Here is a 14,142-nt window from a genome sequence, read left to right on the forward strand (position 1 = left end):
CAGGTGTTGTGGGAATACATTGAAGAAATTTTAAGAAAGACCCGGAGGGAAATGACTCATTTTACAGAAACCCATGTCAGGTAGTGTATCTGGAATGATCCTTTTTATTAGCTGGGAGTTCAAACACAACTGCCTCCCTTTTATTTATTCAATTTATTGCCAGAGGACCCACCTGCCCTCTGTGACAGGAAGTTCATTTCTTTCCCAAGGCCTCCCCCCACCACCTCACTTAGGCAGCAACATGAAGGACTCCCTCAGTTCAAAGGAGACGACGGGTCCCGCTGCGAAAAGCCAGGAAGGAGAAAACGACCCGTCTACTCATGCCAGGGCTTGGGTCTCTGCCACAGGAGGTCACAGGTGAGTCCTGCACATTCCCACGTCAGGAAACTTGTTCACGGTTGCTACGATATGCCTATTGATTCAGCTCCTCTCCTCCCATCACCCAGCAGTGGCCCCGCCTGAGCTCTGAGGCCACGTCTCTTAGATCACACTCGCAAGCTCAGCCAGTTCCCCCAATGCTGACATAGCACAGTACCACATGGGCTGCGGCTGGGTAGCCTCCGCCTGCTGTCACACTGGAAAGTCTTCCCCAAGAAGCCTTGTTCAGTCTCCTGTGGCATCTTCTCTGCCATGGGACCCTCACAGCACATCCCAGCAAGGGCTCTCCCCATTGCACACAAAAGAGAGAGACAGATGTGTTAAACAACAAAAACACGTGCATTTTATACACCAGCTCTCACAGGCAAGGATGGCCTGTTTGCCTTAAATTTTCATAACTTGGAGGGTCTTGTGAATCATTCGTTACCATGAAGCAATTCCTCTGAGGGACTGTTCTTGGCCATACAGCAGAAGGGGCACCCCATTACAACACTAACTTTTCATAAAGAATGTCTGCTTCTAGGATGATGGCTACCGAGAGGGTCCCAGGACCCCAGATCGCACACTGAGCCCCACTGCTAAGCCCTTCTCTCTCACTGCTCCTCAACCAAACCTCATATTCCCATTACACTGGACTCTGCTTTATCCCCAGAACAGGTTGGGACTTAGGATTCAGAAGTTACTTTGCGTTATGGCCTATTTCTTTACTCTCCAAGGACAGGGACTTAAAGTGTCTCCTTGTGCTCAGTACTAAGCTTTGAACACCATGGGACACAACACCAAATATTTGTTTTTCCTCCTCGTGACAGTATTTTGAAAGTCTTAAATTCTTTAAATTATTAAAAAAAAAAACTTTAGGCACACTAAGAAATTCTAAAGTAGAAATATATAGAGTGATTAGCAAGAGATACTTGCTTCCCCCCGCCCCGCCCCATTCTCCAGGGACAGATAGTTTAAAATTGTGACTGTGGCACAGATTCTTAAAAATCATGAGCATTTTTAATTATAAAAGAGATAGAGGCTCATGATCTTAAAAACTGAAAACTCTCCAATTATACAGCAGAATAAATAAGAAGATAGGATCTCCATAAGTCCCACTTTTCGGACTAAACTGCTCTTGAAAGTTCAATATTTTAACACCTCCAGAAAGGTTTCTAAGCCTAGAAGCTTTTTGTGTTTTGTTTTCATTTTTGAGGGAATTGTTTTCTGGCACACCGTACTGTGACCCTGACCTCCCCCAGTTCAGGTGTTGCTACACTTCTGTCTTTGACCCTGTTACCCATTCTTCTTTCCCCACTCCAGCCAATCTCATTTTTTAGACACCAGCTATGCCTGTTCCTCTTTTTGACTCTAACAGGGCATTGATCTGGGATTTCTGTTCTTTCTCCAAATACCTTCATGCCCAGACTTCTGATAGTTTTAGAACAATCCCTCCCCACCCCCCCCCCACCCCACCCCACCCCTGCCTCTTTGCTGTCTTTCTTCCCACCAGTTGCCAGGATAAGTCTTTCCCAAAGTCTGACTTGAATCTTGTGCTTCTTTGCTCAAAACTCCTCAGTGACAAACCACTACATGTGACTGAAAGACAAATTCTTCAATGTAGTTTCAGAAACCCTCCATAACAATGATTTTCAAACATTTTTGTTTTAGGATTCCTTCCCATTCTTAAAAATTATTGAAGACCCCAAAGAGCTGTCATTATATGGACTATATTTATCACTATTTACTTAAATTAAGACCGATGAAAATTTAAAAATATTCCTATATTTTTAAATGGCAACAAGAAGCTCATTACAGGTTAATATAAATACCACATTTTGTGAAAAATAACTATTTTTTAGAAGACAAAAATTAGAGAGTGGCATTGTTTCACATTTTGGGAAATCTCTCAAATGTCTGACTTAATAGAAGACAGCTGTATTCTCTCTACTTTTGCAGTCAATCTGTTGTGATATCACAGGTCATGTAGCCTCTGGAAAATTCCATTGTATACTTAAGAGAGTGAAAAGGCAAATAACATCTCAGTACGAATGGGGAAATAGCTTTGACCTCACAGACCCTTTGAAAGGGTCCCAGGTCCCCAGATTGTGCTCTGAGAACCACTACGTCGTGCTTCTCTCTCACTGCTCTTCAGCTGGACTCATGTTCCCATTAAACCAGACTATTCTTTATCCCCTAAACACAGTCCCATTTCCATGGTTATTCTCTGAAATACGTATTTTGATTAAACAATTTGTTTGTTGGGAGTATTGAATGGTTCCCAGCACAGGGATTTAGTGAGAAAAATTTCAAGGGATCTTTCATCTAATTTACTGGAAAGCACCCCAGATTAAGAATCAAGGAACTTACGCGCTAGTGACAATTCTGTAACTAATATTTTATGTCACCTTGGACAAGTCATTGAACTCCACTAACTTCGTGGTTCTCCGTTCTTGCATTTATAAACAGAGGAAATAGATAAGATGAACTATGGGAATTGTTCCAGTTCTTGAATCATCTGTCATTTGGAATTAAGTTACCTTAAGTCTATTCTGAGAAAGTAGCAAACACCGGCCACTTCCAATATCTTGTGTACTTCTCTCTCTTTTTTGCTCTCAACTACAAGCTGCTGTCTTACTGTGAGTCCATTAAAAAATCTGGTTCTTTGTGTTTGTGGTTTCTAATGACTGGAAAGTTTTCAAGAAAGAACCCCTTGGAAACTTTGTTTAATTTTTTTTAATTGAGATATGGTTGACATATAACATTATATTAGTTTCAGGGGTATAACATAATGATTTAATATTTATATATATTGCAAATAATTGCACAAGAAGTCTGGTTAACATCCACCACCACACAGAGTTATAATTTTCTTTCTTGTGAGGAGAACTTTTTTTTTTTTAAAGATTTTATTTATTTATTTGACAGAGAGAAAGATCACAAGTAGACAGAGAGGCAGGCAGAGAGAGAGAGGGAAGCAGGCTCCCTGCTGAGCAGAGATCCCGATGCGGGGCTCGATCCCAGGACCCTGAGATCATGACCTGAGCCGAAGGCAGCAGCTTAATCCACTGAGCCACCCAGGTGCCCCGTGAGGAGGACTTTTAAGATGTACTCTCTTAGCAATTTTCAAATACACAGTACAATAGTATTAACTATAGTCATCATGCTGTAAATTCCATCCCTGGCACTTGTTTATTTTGTAACTGGAAGTTTATACTTTCTTTTTTTTTTTTTTAATTGTATTTATTTGAGAGAGAGCATGAGCAGGAGGAGGAGCAGAGGGAGAGGGAGAAGCAGACTCCCCACTGAGCAGGGAGCCCAACGAGGGGCTCCATCCCAGGACCCTGGGCTCATGACCTGAGCTGAAGGCAATCATTTAACCCATGGAGCCACCCAGGTATCCCTGGAAGTTTATACTTCTTGAAACCCTTTTTGTGCCCTCTGCTGCCCACCAGGCCCTGGCAACCCCCGATCTGCTCTATATCTATGAGCTTGGGTTTTATTTGTCTCGATTTTTATTTTTATTTTTTTCTTAAAGATTTGATTTATTTATTTGACAGAGATCACAAGTAGGCAGAGAGGCAGGCAGAGAGAGAGGGGGAAGCAGGCTCCCCGCTGAGCAGAGAGCCTGATGCGGGGCTTGATCCAAGGACTCCAGGATCACGGCCCGAGCCGAAAGCAGAGGCTTTAACCCACTGAGCCACCCAGGCGCCCCTTGTCTCAATTTTTAGATTCCACATATAAGTGATATCATACAGTGCTTGTCTTTCTCTGTCTGACTTATTTCATTCACTTAGCATGATGCCCTTAAGTTTCATTCATGTTGTCACAAATGACATGATTTCCTTCTTTTTTTATGGCTGAATAAAATAGTGTGTGTGTGTGCTATATTTTCTTTATCCATTCATCCACTGATGGATATTTAGTGAGTGTCTTGAATGGCTGGTAGTTTTAATTAAGTTTGGAAAAAATTTCCAATATATTTCATAAAATCTGGAACAACTGCAGTCATTATTTCTTCCTTTTTATGTTCCCTTTTCTGCCTCTCCTCTCTTGTAGGGACTTCAATTATACATTGTCACACACCCATAATGTTTTGTCCTTTCTCTGTTTTTTTTCCCCCTTCCTTTTCTTTGTTTCATTTTGAATAGTTTCTATTGCTCTGTCTTCAAAGATCTTCAACTTTCTTCAAAGATCTTCAACTTTGCCAGTCTTTTCCTAAAACAGTGTCTACTCTGTTAATCCCAGCTAGTGGTTTTTTCATCTCAGACACTGTATTTTTATCTCTAGTAGTTTTATTTGGTCTTTTTAAAAAATCTCTTTCATGTCTCCCTCTACCTTCTGGAACGTATGGAGTATATTTATGATAGTTATTTTAACATCCTTATCCACGAATTCTATAATTCATTTCATTGGGTTTGGTTTTTTGGTTACTTGATTTTTCTCCTCATCATAGATCATATTTTCCTTCTTCTCTGACACATTATTTTTCTTCTCTGAATGCCTGGAAATTTCAACTGGATGCCAGATATTGTGAATTTCATATCGTGCAGGATGGATGTCTTTATTCCTTTAAGTAGTCTTGAACTTTGTTCTGGGACGCAGTTAAGCTACTTGGAAACAGTTTGGGTTTTTTCAAAGCATGCTTTTAGGCTTATTTATGTGGGACCAGAGCAGCTGTTAGTCTCGGGCTAATTCAGACCTGTTCCTGAAGCAATACCTTTCTGAGTACTCCGTTGGTCTGTGTAGTCACAAGGTTTTTCCACTCTGGCTGCATTACCCTTGTGTGATCTCTGGGGGTTATTCCAACTGCTCCTTTTTGGTGATTCTTTCCCTCTCAGCATAAGCATGAGTGAATCAATAATCAGCTGGTTTTCAAGGGAAACCTCTGCAGATTATTAGACCTCTCTTTATATGGGTCTTTGCTCTCTTTGTAGCAATCTTTCTAGTATTTAGTTCCATTCTCTCAGGGGTTGTTGTCCTGTGCTTCTTGGTGTCCAATATCTGAAAACTGTTGCTCTGTGTCTTATGTTTACTTTCAGTAAGTTTTAAAATTTTTTCCTTCGCATGTAAGTCCTTGATCAATCTGGAATAGATTTCTTTTTTCATAATGGCATATTTTTAGTGTTCTGGACCAACTTCAGTCCCCTTCAAATTCATAGGTTAAAGCCCTAACCCCCCAATGTGACTGTACTTGGAGATAGAGCCTTGAGGGAAGTAATTAAGGTTAAATGAAGTCATAAGGTGGGACCCTAGTCCATTAGAATTAATGTCCTTATAAGAAGAAGAAGGTGCATAGGAAAGCATGCATACACAGAAGAAGGGCCACATGAGAACCAGGGAGAAGGCACAATCTGCAAGCCAAGGAGGGTGGTCTTATCAGAAACCCACTGTGCTGGAGCTGCTGGATGGCTCAGTTGGTTAAGTGTCCGCCTTTGACTCAGGTCAGGATCTCAGGGTCCTGGGATCGAGCCCCACATCAGGCTCCCTGCTCAGTGGGGAGTCTGCTTCTTGCTCTCCCTCTGCTCCTCCCCGCTTGTTCTTGCTCTCTCAAATAAATCAATAATCTTTTAAAACAAAATAGAAACCCACTCTGCCAACACCTTGATCTTGAACTTCCAGAACTGTAAGGAAGGGAAATGTCTGTTGCTTAAGCCACCTAGTTTGTGGTATTTTTTTATAGCTGGCCCGGCTGACCAATCCAGTAGAAGATGGCCCGTTGTGCTGACACGTCTACTGGGGATCATCCTTCCCCGCAGAACTGCGGCCAGCCTCTGCCATACAACACATAAGTCTCCATCCTTCTGAACCCTCTACCCTATCTACTCGCCAACTTGTCTGTCCTTGCACTAAGACAATACAGTCTTAACTCTTAGAGTTTCAAATTATTTTAATTTCTGACAAGCAAGGACGCCCACCTTATTTCTCTTAGTCAGGAGTACCAGTGATTCCCAGCACATACGCATTTTAAAATCATTTTATCAAGTTCCACCAAAAGCAATGTAGGGTTTCCAATTGCGCTGCTTTAGAACCGTCTATCAGCTTGGGGACTACTGACATATTTAGAGTATCGACTGTTCTTATTCATGAATAGAAGATCTTTCTTCTTTATTCAGTACTTTAATGCCTTTCAACATAGTTTTTGTCGTTTATCCACAAGGGTCTTACACATTTTTTGATGAGATTTGTTCCTAAGTATTTTGTTGCTGTTGTTGCTATTACAAGTGAAAATTGTGGAGTCTGCTCTCCGTGGCTTATCCATATAAAAGCAACTGATTTTTGTGTATTGATCTTTTGGCCAACCACCCTAACAAACTGCGATAACTTGTGTGTAGTATCATTTGGGTTTTTGAATGTATGTTTCGTCTGTGGGAAATGGCTTTTTCCCGCCTCCTCCGCATCCCTTGTGTCTCTTATCTCGTTCCCTAGACTTATTGCGCAGGCGTAGGGCCTCTCATGCCATGTTCAATAGCAGCACAACTTTTGGTATGTTTCCTGATTTAAAAGGGAGAATTTTCGATGTTCCCCATCAAAAATGATAGTTTATATAACTGGTTGGTAGTTATTCTTCATCAGGACGAGAAAATTCTCTTCTGTTTCTAATTTGGTAGGGATTTTTTCAATTTGATAGGATTTGTTTTTTTTTTTAATTAAAACTGGTTGCTATATTTATATCATTTTAATTCTACATTCTGTTGCAATGATCCCATGATTTTTCTCCTTTAACATATTTATGTGATAACTGACATACACAGGTTTTCTAATATTAAACCACTCTTAAATTCTTGGGATAAACAAGATTTAGTTATGGCATAATTTGTTTTCTGTACATGCTAGATCCGTTTGCTAATATTTTATTGAACATTTTTGTGTTATGCTCTTTCATCAGATTGGCCTAAATTTTCTTCTCTGTACCATTCTTTTCTAGTTTTAGAATGAGTTAAAATGCCTCAGAAAATGCATTCCTGAGTTTTTCCTCTTTGTACATTTTTATGGAAGTTTATATGAGGCTGGAATTATTCATTTCATAATGGTTGGTAAAATTTGCCCATTACATATATACAATAGATACATATTTCTTTTGAGTCAGTTTTCTTCTTCCTAAGAATTTGTGCATTCTGTCTTTATTTTCAAGTTTACGTTGACATAAGTTTGTCCATAATACTCTCAATATTAAAGCCACAGACACAATAGAGGTTTTACCTCCCTTTCCAGTTGTAGGATTGATCCCTTGCACTCCCTCTCTCTTCCTTGATCAATCTCACAAGAAAGAGGTTGACTTTTCGATAAGTATTTTCAAGAATCTACTTTGGTTTTATTGCTTTTCTTTTTTGTAATTGGCTTTCTAATTCATTAAGTTTTGCTTCGAACTTCATTCTCTTTCCTACAGGATTACGCTTTTGTTTCTAACTTCTTAGTTGGATATTTAACCCATTCATTTTCAATCCCTATTCTTTTCTGTCTTTTAAATTATTTTTATTAACTTATAATGTATTATTTGCCCCAGGAGTACAGGTCTGTGATTTGTCAGTCTTACACATTTCACAACACTCACCATAGCACATACCCTCCCAGTGTACATCACCCAACCAATCCCTATTCTTTTCTTTAACACTCTTTCAATGTGCCATTTACACCTCATTCCACAAGTCTTGGTATATTCAGGTTTCATTCCTCACTGTTTTTATTTTTTTATTTCACGGGAGGGCATGTACATGGAGGGTAGAAAGCGGTAGGGGGGGAGGGAGAGGGAGGATCTTAAGCAGGCTCCATGCCCAGCACAGAGTCAGATTTGGGGCTCAAATCACGACCCTGAGATCATGACCTGAGCCGATATCAAGAGTCGGATACCTGACTGAGCCACCCAGGTACCCCAGTTTCTCAGTGTTTTTAAATGTGACCTTTTTTTTTTTTTGAATCATGAGTTAGTAGTCTATTTTTAATTTCTAAATTTATGTGGATTTTTTTTCACTATTGATGCTGTCTCACAGTTTTAGAATTGTTGCCTAACTTGGAAGAAACCTCAATCCACTTTCTTTTACGTATGGGTTCTAAGATTTCAGAACATGTTAGATTTTCCAGTGCAGAACTAATTTTAAATGGTCTTTGAACTGACAACACTCAATAGTTTGTAGTGGAAGACCGATGTACTTGTTTAGCAGAACATTATAAATTTATGCTATCTTGGAAGACATCAAAATTTCGTTTAATCAGCAAGGATTTATATTTTTCTTATGTATTTGAATGCATCACTCTCTCCATTAAAAGCGCTACTAAACAAACAAAGAAACTATTCATTATTTCTGTTTGAAATGGATTTATTTTTCTTAATGACTTAAGGTTTTTGGTAGGATCTGAAAGGGGTTTTTTGGTTTTTTTTGTTGTTGTTATAATTTGCTTTACATCAAAATAACTCCTATTGATTTCATCAATCATTGTTATCACATTCACATTCTAGTAATTTTAATTGAGTTTTCCTTCTGCTGTTGAATATATAAAGTTAAAGATGACAAAAGAAAATACCCTTTTATATATGTTCAAAATGGGCATCATTAGTGTTCCAATCATCTGTACAAATTGCAATTAAAATGGCATAATTTGGCGCGCCTGGGTGGCTCAGTCGTTAAGCGGCTGCCTTCGGCTCAGGTCATGATCCCAAGGTCCTGGGATTGAGCCCCGTGTCAGGCTCCCTGCTCTGCAGGAAGCCTGCTTCTCCCTCTGCCCACTCCTCCTGCTTGTATTCCCTCTCTCACTGTCTCTCTCGTTCTCAAATAAATAAATAAAAGCTTTTTTTTTTTAAAGGCTATTTTAAAATAAATAAATAAATAAAATGGCATAATTTGCTGTATCTGTTTTTTGAAGAAACATTTTTCAGAAATGAAAATGGGTTTGGATTTGGGTCCTTCTTCCAAATTGTTGGAAACACAGATTATCCTTAAAATGCAAGACCTGAACAGATTTATACAAGGCAGAACCTCTGGCTACATTTAGTTTCTTCAGTGAAAAATCCAAGTTAGACAATGTGTTAGTCTGCTAGGGCAGCCATTACAAAATACCACAGACCAGGTAACTTAAGCAACAGACACTTGTTTCCTCGCCGTTCTGGAGGCCAACAGCAGGGCGTTGGCAGATTGGTTTCTTCCAAGGCCTGCCTCTTGGGCTTGCAGATCGCTGCCTTCTCTCTGTGTCCTCGCATGATCTCCCACCTGTGCATACCCTCCGATCTCTCTTCACATGCTAATCTCTTCTCGTAGGACACCAGCCAGGTTGGATTAAGGCCCATCCTAACTAACAGCCTCATTTTGACTTCATCACCTCCTTACAGGCCCAATCTCTAAATGGGACTCCAAAGGCCCATTTTGAGGTACTGGGGGTTAGGATTTCAGCACGTGAATTTTGGGGGCCCACAGAGCAGCCCGCAACAGTCTACATACTTAACACAATCCACCCATGGGCAAACAGGAAAGACACATAACTTTGCAAAACTTAGATAAGCTGGAAGGAGTGGCCCTTACACAGCACATGGGCAAACTCATTTCTGTTTTCAGTCGCGCTTGCACTCCGTTGTCCTCAGGATCACACAGGAGCGTTGTCCCAAGATTGACCACAGCTGTTATTCACTGACAGGTTATAACCATCCAGAGCTTCACTTTGCTGAATCAAGTAACAGAAAGATGAAAGATGATTTTTGGTTGGAAAAAAAAAATTTTAAATAGCTCTTGGGATTTCCTATGTCACAGAATAATTACCATCTGATTAGTACTCGTTACATCTGGTGCAGCATGGACAGGAACAGAACAGTATCCACTGTCTGGTTAAACATACTGTTTCACAGTATGATTATTTTCATATTATTTTTATTAATTTTTCATGAACTGTTTTGGATAAACAAGTCACATTGAGTTTCTTATTTTGACATATTTCCATGTACCTGTAGGGAAAAAAAGAGGTCAGATTCAGTAATTGGTTTGATATTGTCCATGAAATTTCTGTTGTTTGAAGTGTACCACATTATATTGTGATCTTTGAGAGACAAATTTCTTTCATTTAAAATTAAATAACCATGACTACTCTTTTTTACTTTAAAAAAACAACAACAACAAACAAACTGGATATCCTCCTGGTCTACTCATCTGTCCAGTGCACCTTTATTCGATTTGTATATAATCCAGGTAAACTTGGTTGCTTTTGCTCTGTGGGACCCAAATGGCTTTTGAGGGGGTTCTGAATATGACCTTCAGTCAGAAAATACGTCTGCTATAAGCTCATCCACTTCATTGAAAAAAGTTTGCAAAGAAAACAAAATAAGTAACTTCCAGTCTTGGAGTAAGCCATGCTTTCATAATAGTTTTACCACTTCCAAATTTTTTCAAATACCTGCTTGAGAAAGCACCGCTTTTGTTCATTGTGTGTTCTATTTGATTGTCTGTAAATTTGGGGGGAATCCTGATTTAAAAAAAAAAAAGACACACACCAGAACAACCTTCTCATTGATCAATAGTGAATACAATTATTTCTTACTATATCCCAAAATGAAATAATTGCTTACAATATCACCATTATAATATTGCTTACTATCTCCGTGGTTTCCATGGACCTTTCTTTCTGGGGCATACGCGGAAGTGAGAGGTTAGTAGGAGGAAAGACAGCCTCCATTGACACAGGCTGACATGAGGCTACCACTGGGCTCGTCCCTGCCCTCCTCTGCTCTTCCCTTCCCAGCTCCCCTCATTCCCCACTATCAACCCAGCAGACCTTTGTGGCTTACCTGACAGTGTCATCCTAATCTGTCTTCCTGAGGAGTCCGAGCTCCTGGCAATCATACCTTCCCAGACTAGGATTACTGCCTCTATCTGATCACAGTTATCTTTACTGAAGGCTACGGTAATGCCAGGAGGCACAACACCCGGATTCCCACATGGGAACCTTTCGTATCCCTGTGGTTCAAGAGCAGCCTTCTTCCTCCTCCTGACCAGGGTCAATTACCCCTGCCATGGTGTTGATTTATCCCCTGCCAATCCCAGGTCACAAGGAATCCAAAGTGCACTGGAGGAAGCCAAACTCATTTCTTATTCAATAGGACACTTGCTGTGTCTCCTGCCAGAGTGGAGTCCCAGGAGTACGCCCATTTGGGACCTCTAACCTTGCAGAACCCAGAGTTGTGGGGATGAGAAAGACAAAATCCCTCGTGGGTCATTGGGAATAGTGATAAGTGGGGTGATTATTCTTCCAACCCATGGTTTCTAGGCCCATGTCTTCTTCCTAGTAGGGACGCAGCATAGCTCTCTGATTAAATGCACATGTTGTATCCCAGAGCGTGGTGCCTGATCCTATGGTCTCAGAACTGGCCTTGAAGTTGTACCTTTACAACATTATTCCTGTATTCCATGAGGCTGGCTGCTTCTAGATGGTGGTATGCAGAGAATGGTGGATCCCATGGCTTTGGGCCACTCTCCCACCTCTCTCACTGTGAAGAGGGCCTCTTGGTCGTATACTGTGTTCTACTGGATTCCACACCTGTCGGAAGAGTTGCAAGCTTGTTTCCCTCCCCTGGGACATTTTCTCAGGTCATCACCACTAAAATCTTTAACAACTGAGCTGCCACCTTGGGCCAAGGTGCCCCACCTATCATTCAGGATGATGTCCTCTTTGCCCACTGGTCAGTAAGTTAACCGGTCTGAAACCTCCATCTTACTGCCTGTTCTTTGGGACTCTGTCGCGGTCAGTTTCCTTAGTTCAAGTTCACTGAGAATCAAACGCTAAGATGACACCAGATATACACGAGTTTTATTGGGAGAGGAAGCGAGAGTAGGCAAGGAGAGAATTGAGGTCATGTTGTAGGACTGACATCTATGGAAGGAAAGAGGGTAGGAAGGAGATGAGGGGAAAGGAGGAGAGGGGACAGAAGAGGAAAGGAAAGTAGTTGAAGGGACAGAAGAGAAGGGAAGGAGTCTTAGGTTGCCATGCACTTCCAATGAAGGTTTTTCCAGGCTGATAGGGAGTCCTCAAGCCACAGTGACCCATTGGAGGAGTCCTGCTTTCCCAGTCCTGCTTTCCTGCTTACTCATAGCCTAAGTACCCCCGCCATGCTCATTCATGACCGGTGAATGCAACAGTAGGTCCGGTGGAACAGCAGTTGGGATAGTCAGTCAGTTATGATTTCTGCAGCAGATGACCTGAATAGTGTATTTTCATAGTCCAGATATTGGATCCTAAATGAAAAAGGAAAAAAAACCTGTAAGGTATGTTTTAAGTTGTGTAAGTTATATTGGTAATTGTATCACTAACAGAAGGGAACTTTGGTTTTGCCTAGGCATTGATTAGACTCAAATCTCCTGCTTAAAATATTTAAACTTTTAAATTACATAAAATATATATACAGAAGAATGCACATATTTTAAGTGTACTACATTTTCCATACCAAACATAGCTAGATTATATTTACAACTTTAAATGTTCGATGACTGGAAGAATTTTTTAGACGGACGAGCTCCTGGTTTTACGCCTTTCATACTTGTTTCTTCTCCAGTATCTAATACAAATGATGCTGAGTGTGAAGTAATGCCAAGTCTTCCTGCCATGGTTCTCAGTGAAATGGCCCATCCAACAGTAATAAAATTTCTGGAAGCCATTCTTACACTGGGATGGATAGTAATATCCTGCCCATCCATGAAAGTAACAACAAGCCATATAAATATGTCTCACTCCACCCAAAATGGAAGTATCATCAACTCAACTTCCCCTTACCAGGTCCTAAAAGGCAGCTACTCCATCATCACCTAAAGATAGGGGACATGTGATATAGAAGAAGTTAGCACAGAAAGAGAGAATGGTCTGATTACAGATAAAATATCTTCATTTGAAACATTTGCAAAAACATTTGCCTATGTGAACTCATTGTTCCCGAATCCCTGCAAGGGACACCTACCAGTGAGGGACCCTGAAACTTAAGTTTCAATAATTTCATAGCCTCAATCCACCTCTGAGCAGCAGGCAATAGAAAATCCCTCTTCTGGCTCTTTACCCCCCCTGTACCTAGAGTGTTTCGCTCAGGGGGGGCACACCGCCTTCCAAGTTACTGCAGGCAAAATTCTACGAAATGTTTTGTCACGATATGAAAGAGGTTACCAGCTTTCCAGACTGAAATATCTATGTTCTGACCCCTCGCAACCTCCCTGTGAAGCCAATGCAACATAATTTTAGTTTTTTGTCTTTGGTGGCACAGTACTCACCATACTCTGGGTACCAATTTTCTATAAGGAGAGCAGGCTAAGCTGCTGTGATAAGAGATTCGACAGCGTGCCTTAAAGAACAAAGAAGTTTATTTCTCTTCTCTGTACCAATTTCTTTTTTTTTAATATTTTATTTATTTGACAGAGAGAAATCACAACCAGGCAGAGAGGCAGGCAGAGAGAGAGGAGGAAGCAGGCTCCCTGCTGAGCAGAGAGCCTGATGCGGGGCTTGATCCCAGGACCCTAGGATCATGACCTGAGCTGAAGGCAGAGGCTTTAACCCACTGAGCCACCCAGGCGCCCCCCTCTCTGTACCAATTTCAAGGGGAAGCACTAGAGCTCGTGGGCATCACTGTTCGACCCAATTATTCAGAGGCCCAGGCTGACAGTGGCTCTGTCGTCTCTAACATCTGGCTTCCAAAGTCAGTCTAGTCATTGCCAGTTCAGGCAGTACAAAAGGCATTAAAGTGGGTACCCTGGACCAGGGGTTTTTTCCTAAGTAAATGGGGTGAAAGTTGCCCAGGGGGCACCCATTCACATGGACAAGAGCTTT

The 14,142-nt window shown here is 41.0% G+C and overlaps 1 pseudogene; it reads left to right on the forward strand.

Annotated features, from left to right (window-relative positions):
* The first annotated feature begins 241 nt into the window (after positions 1-241).
* Positions 242-14,142, forward strand: part of LOC123936911 — a 150,717-nt pseudogene continuing 136,816 nt past the window's right edge.

Source organism: Meles meles, chromosome 2 (genome assembly GCF_922984935.1).
Source record: "Meles meles chromosome 2, mMelMel3.1 paternal haplotype, whole genome shotgun sequence".
Classification (NCBI taxonomy): domain Eukaryota; kingdom Metazoa; phylum Chordata; class Mammalia; order Carnivora; family Mustelidae; genus Meles; species Meles meles.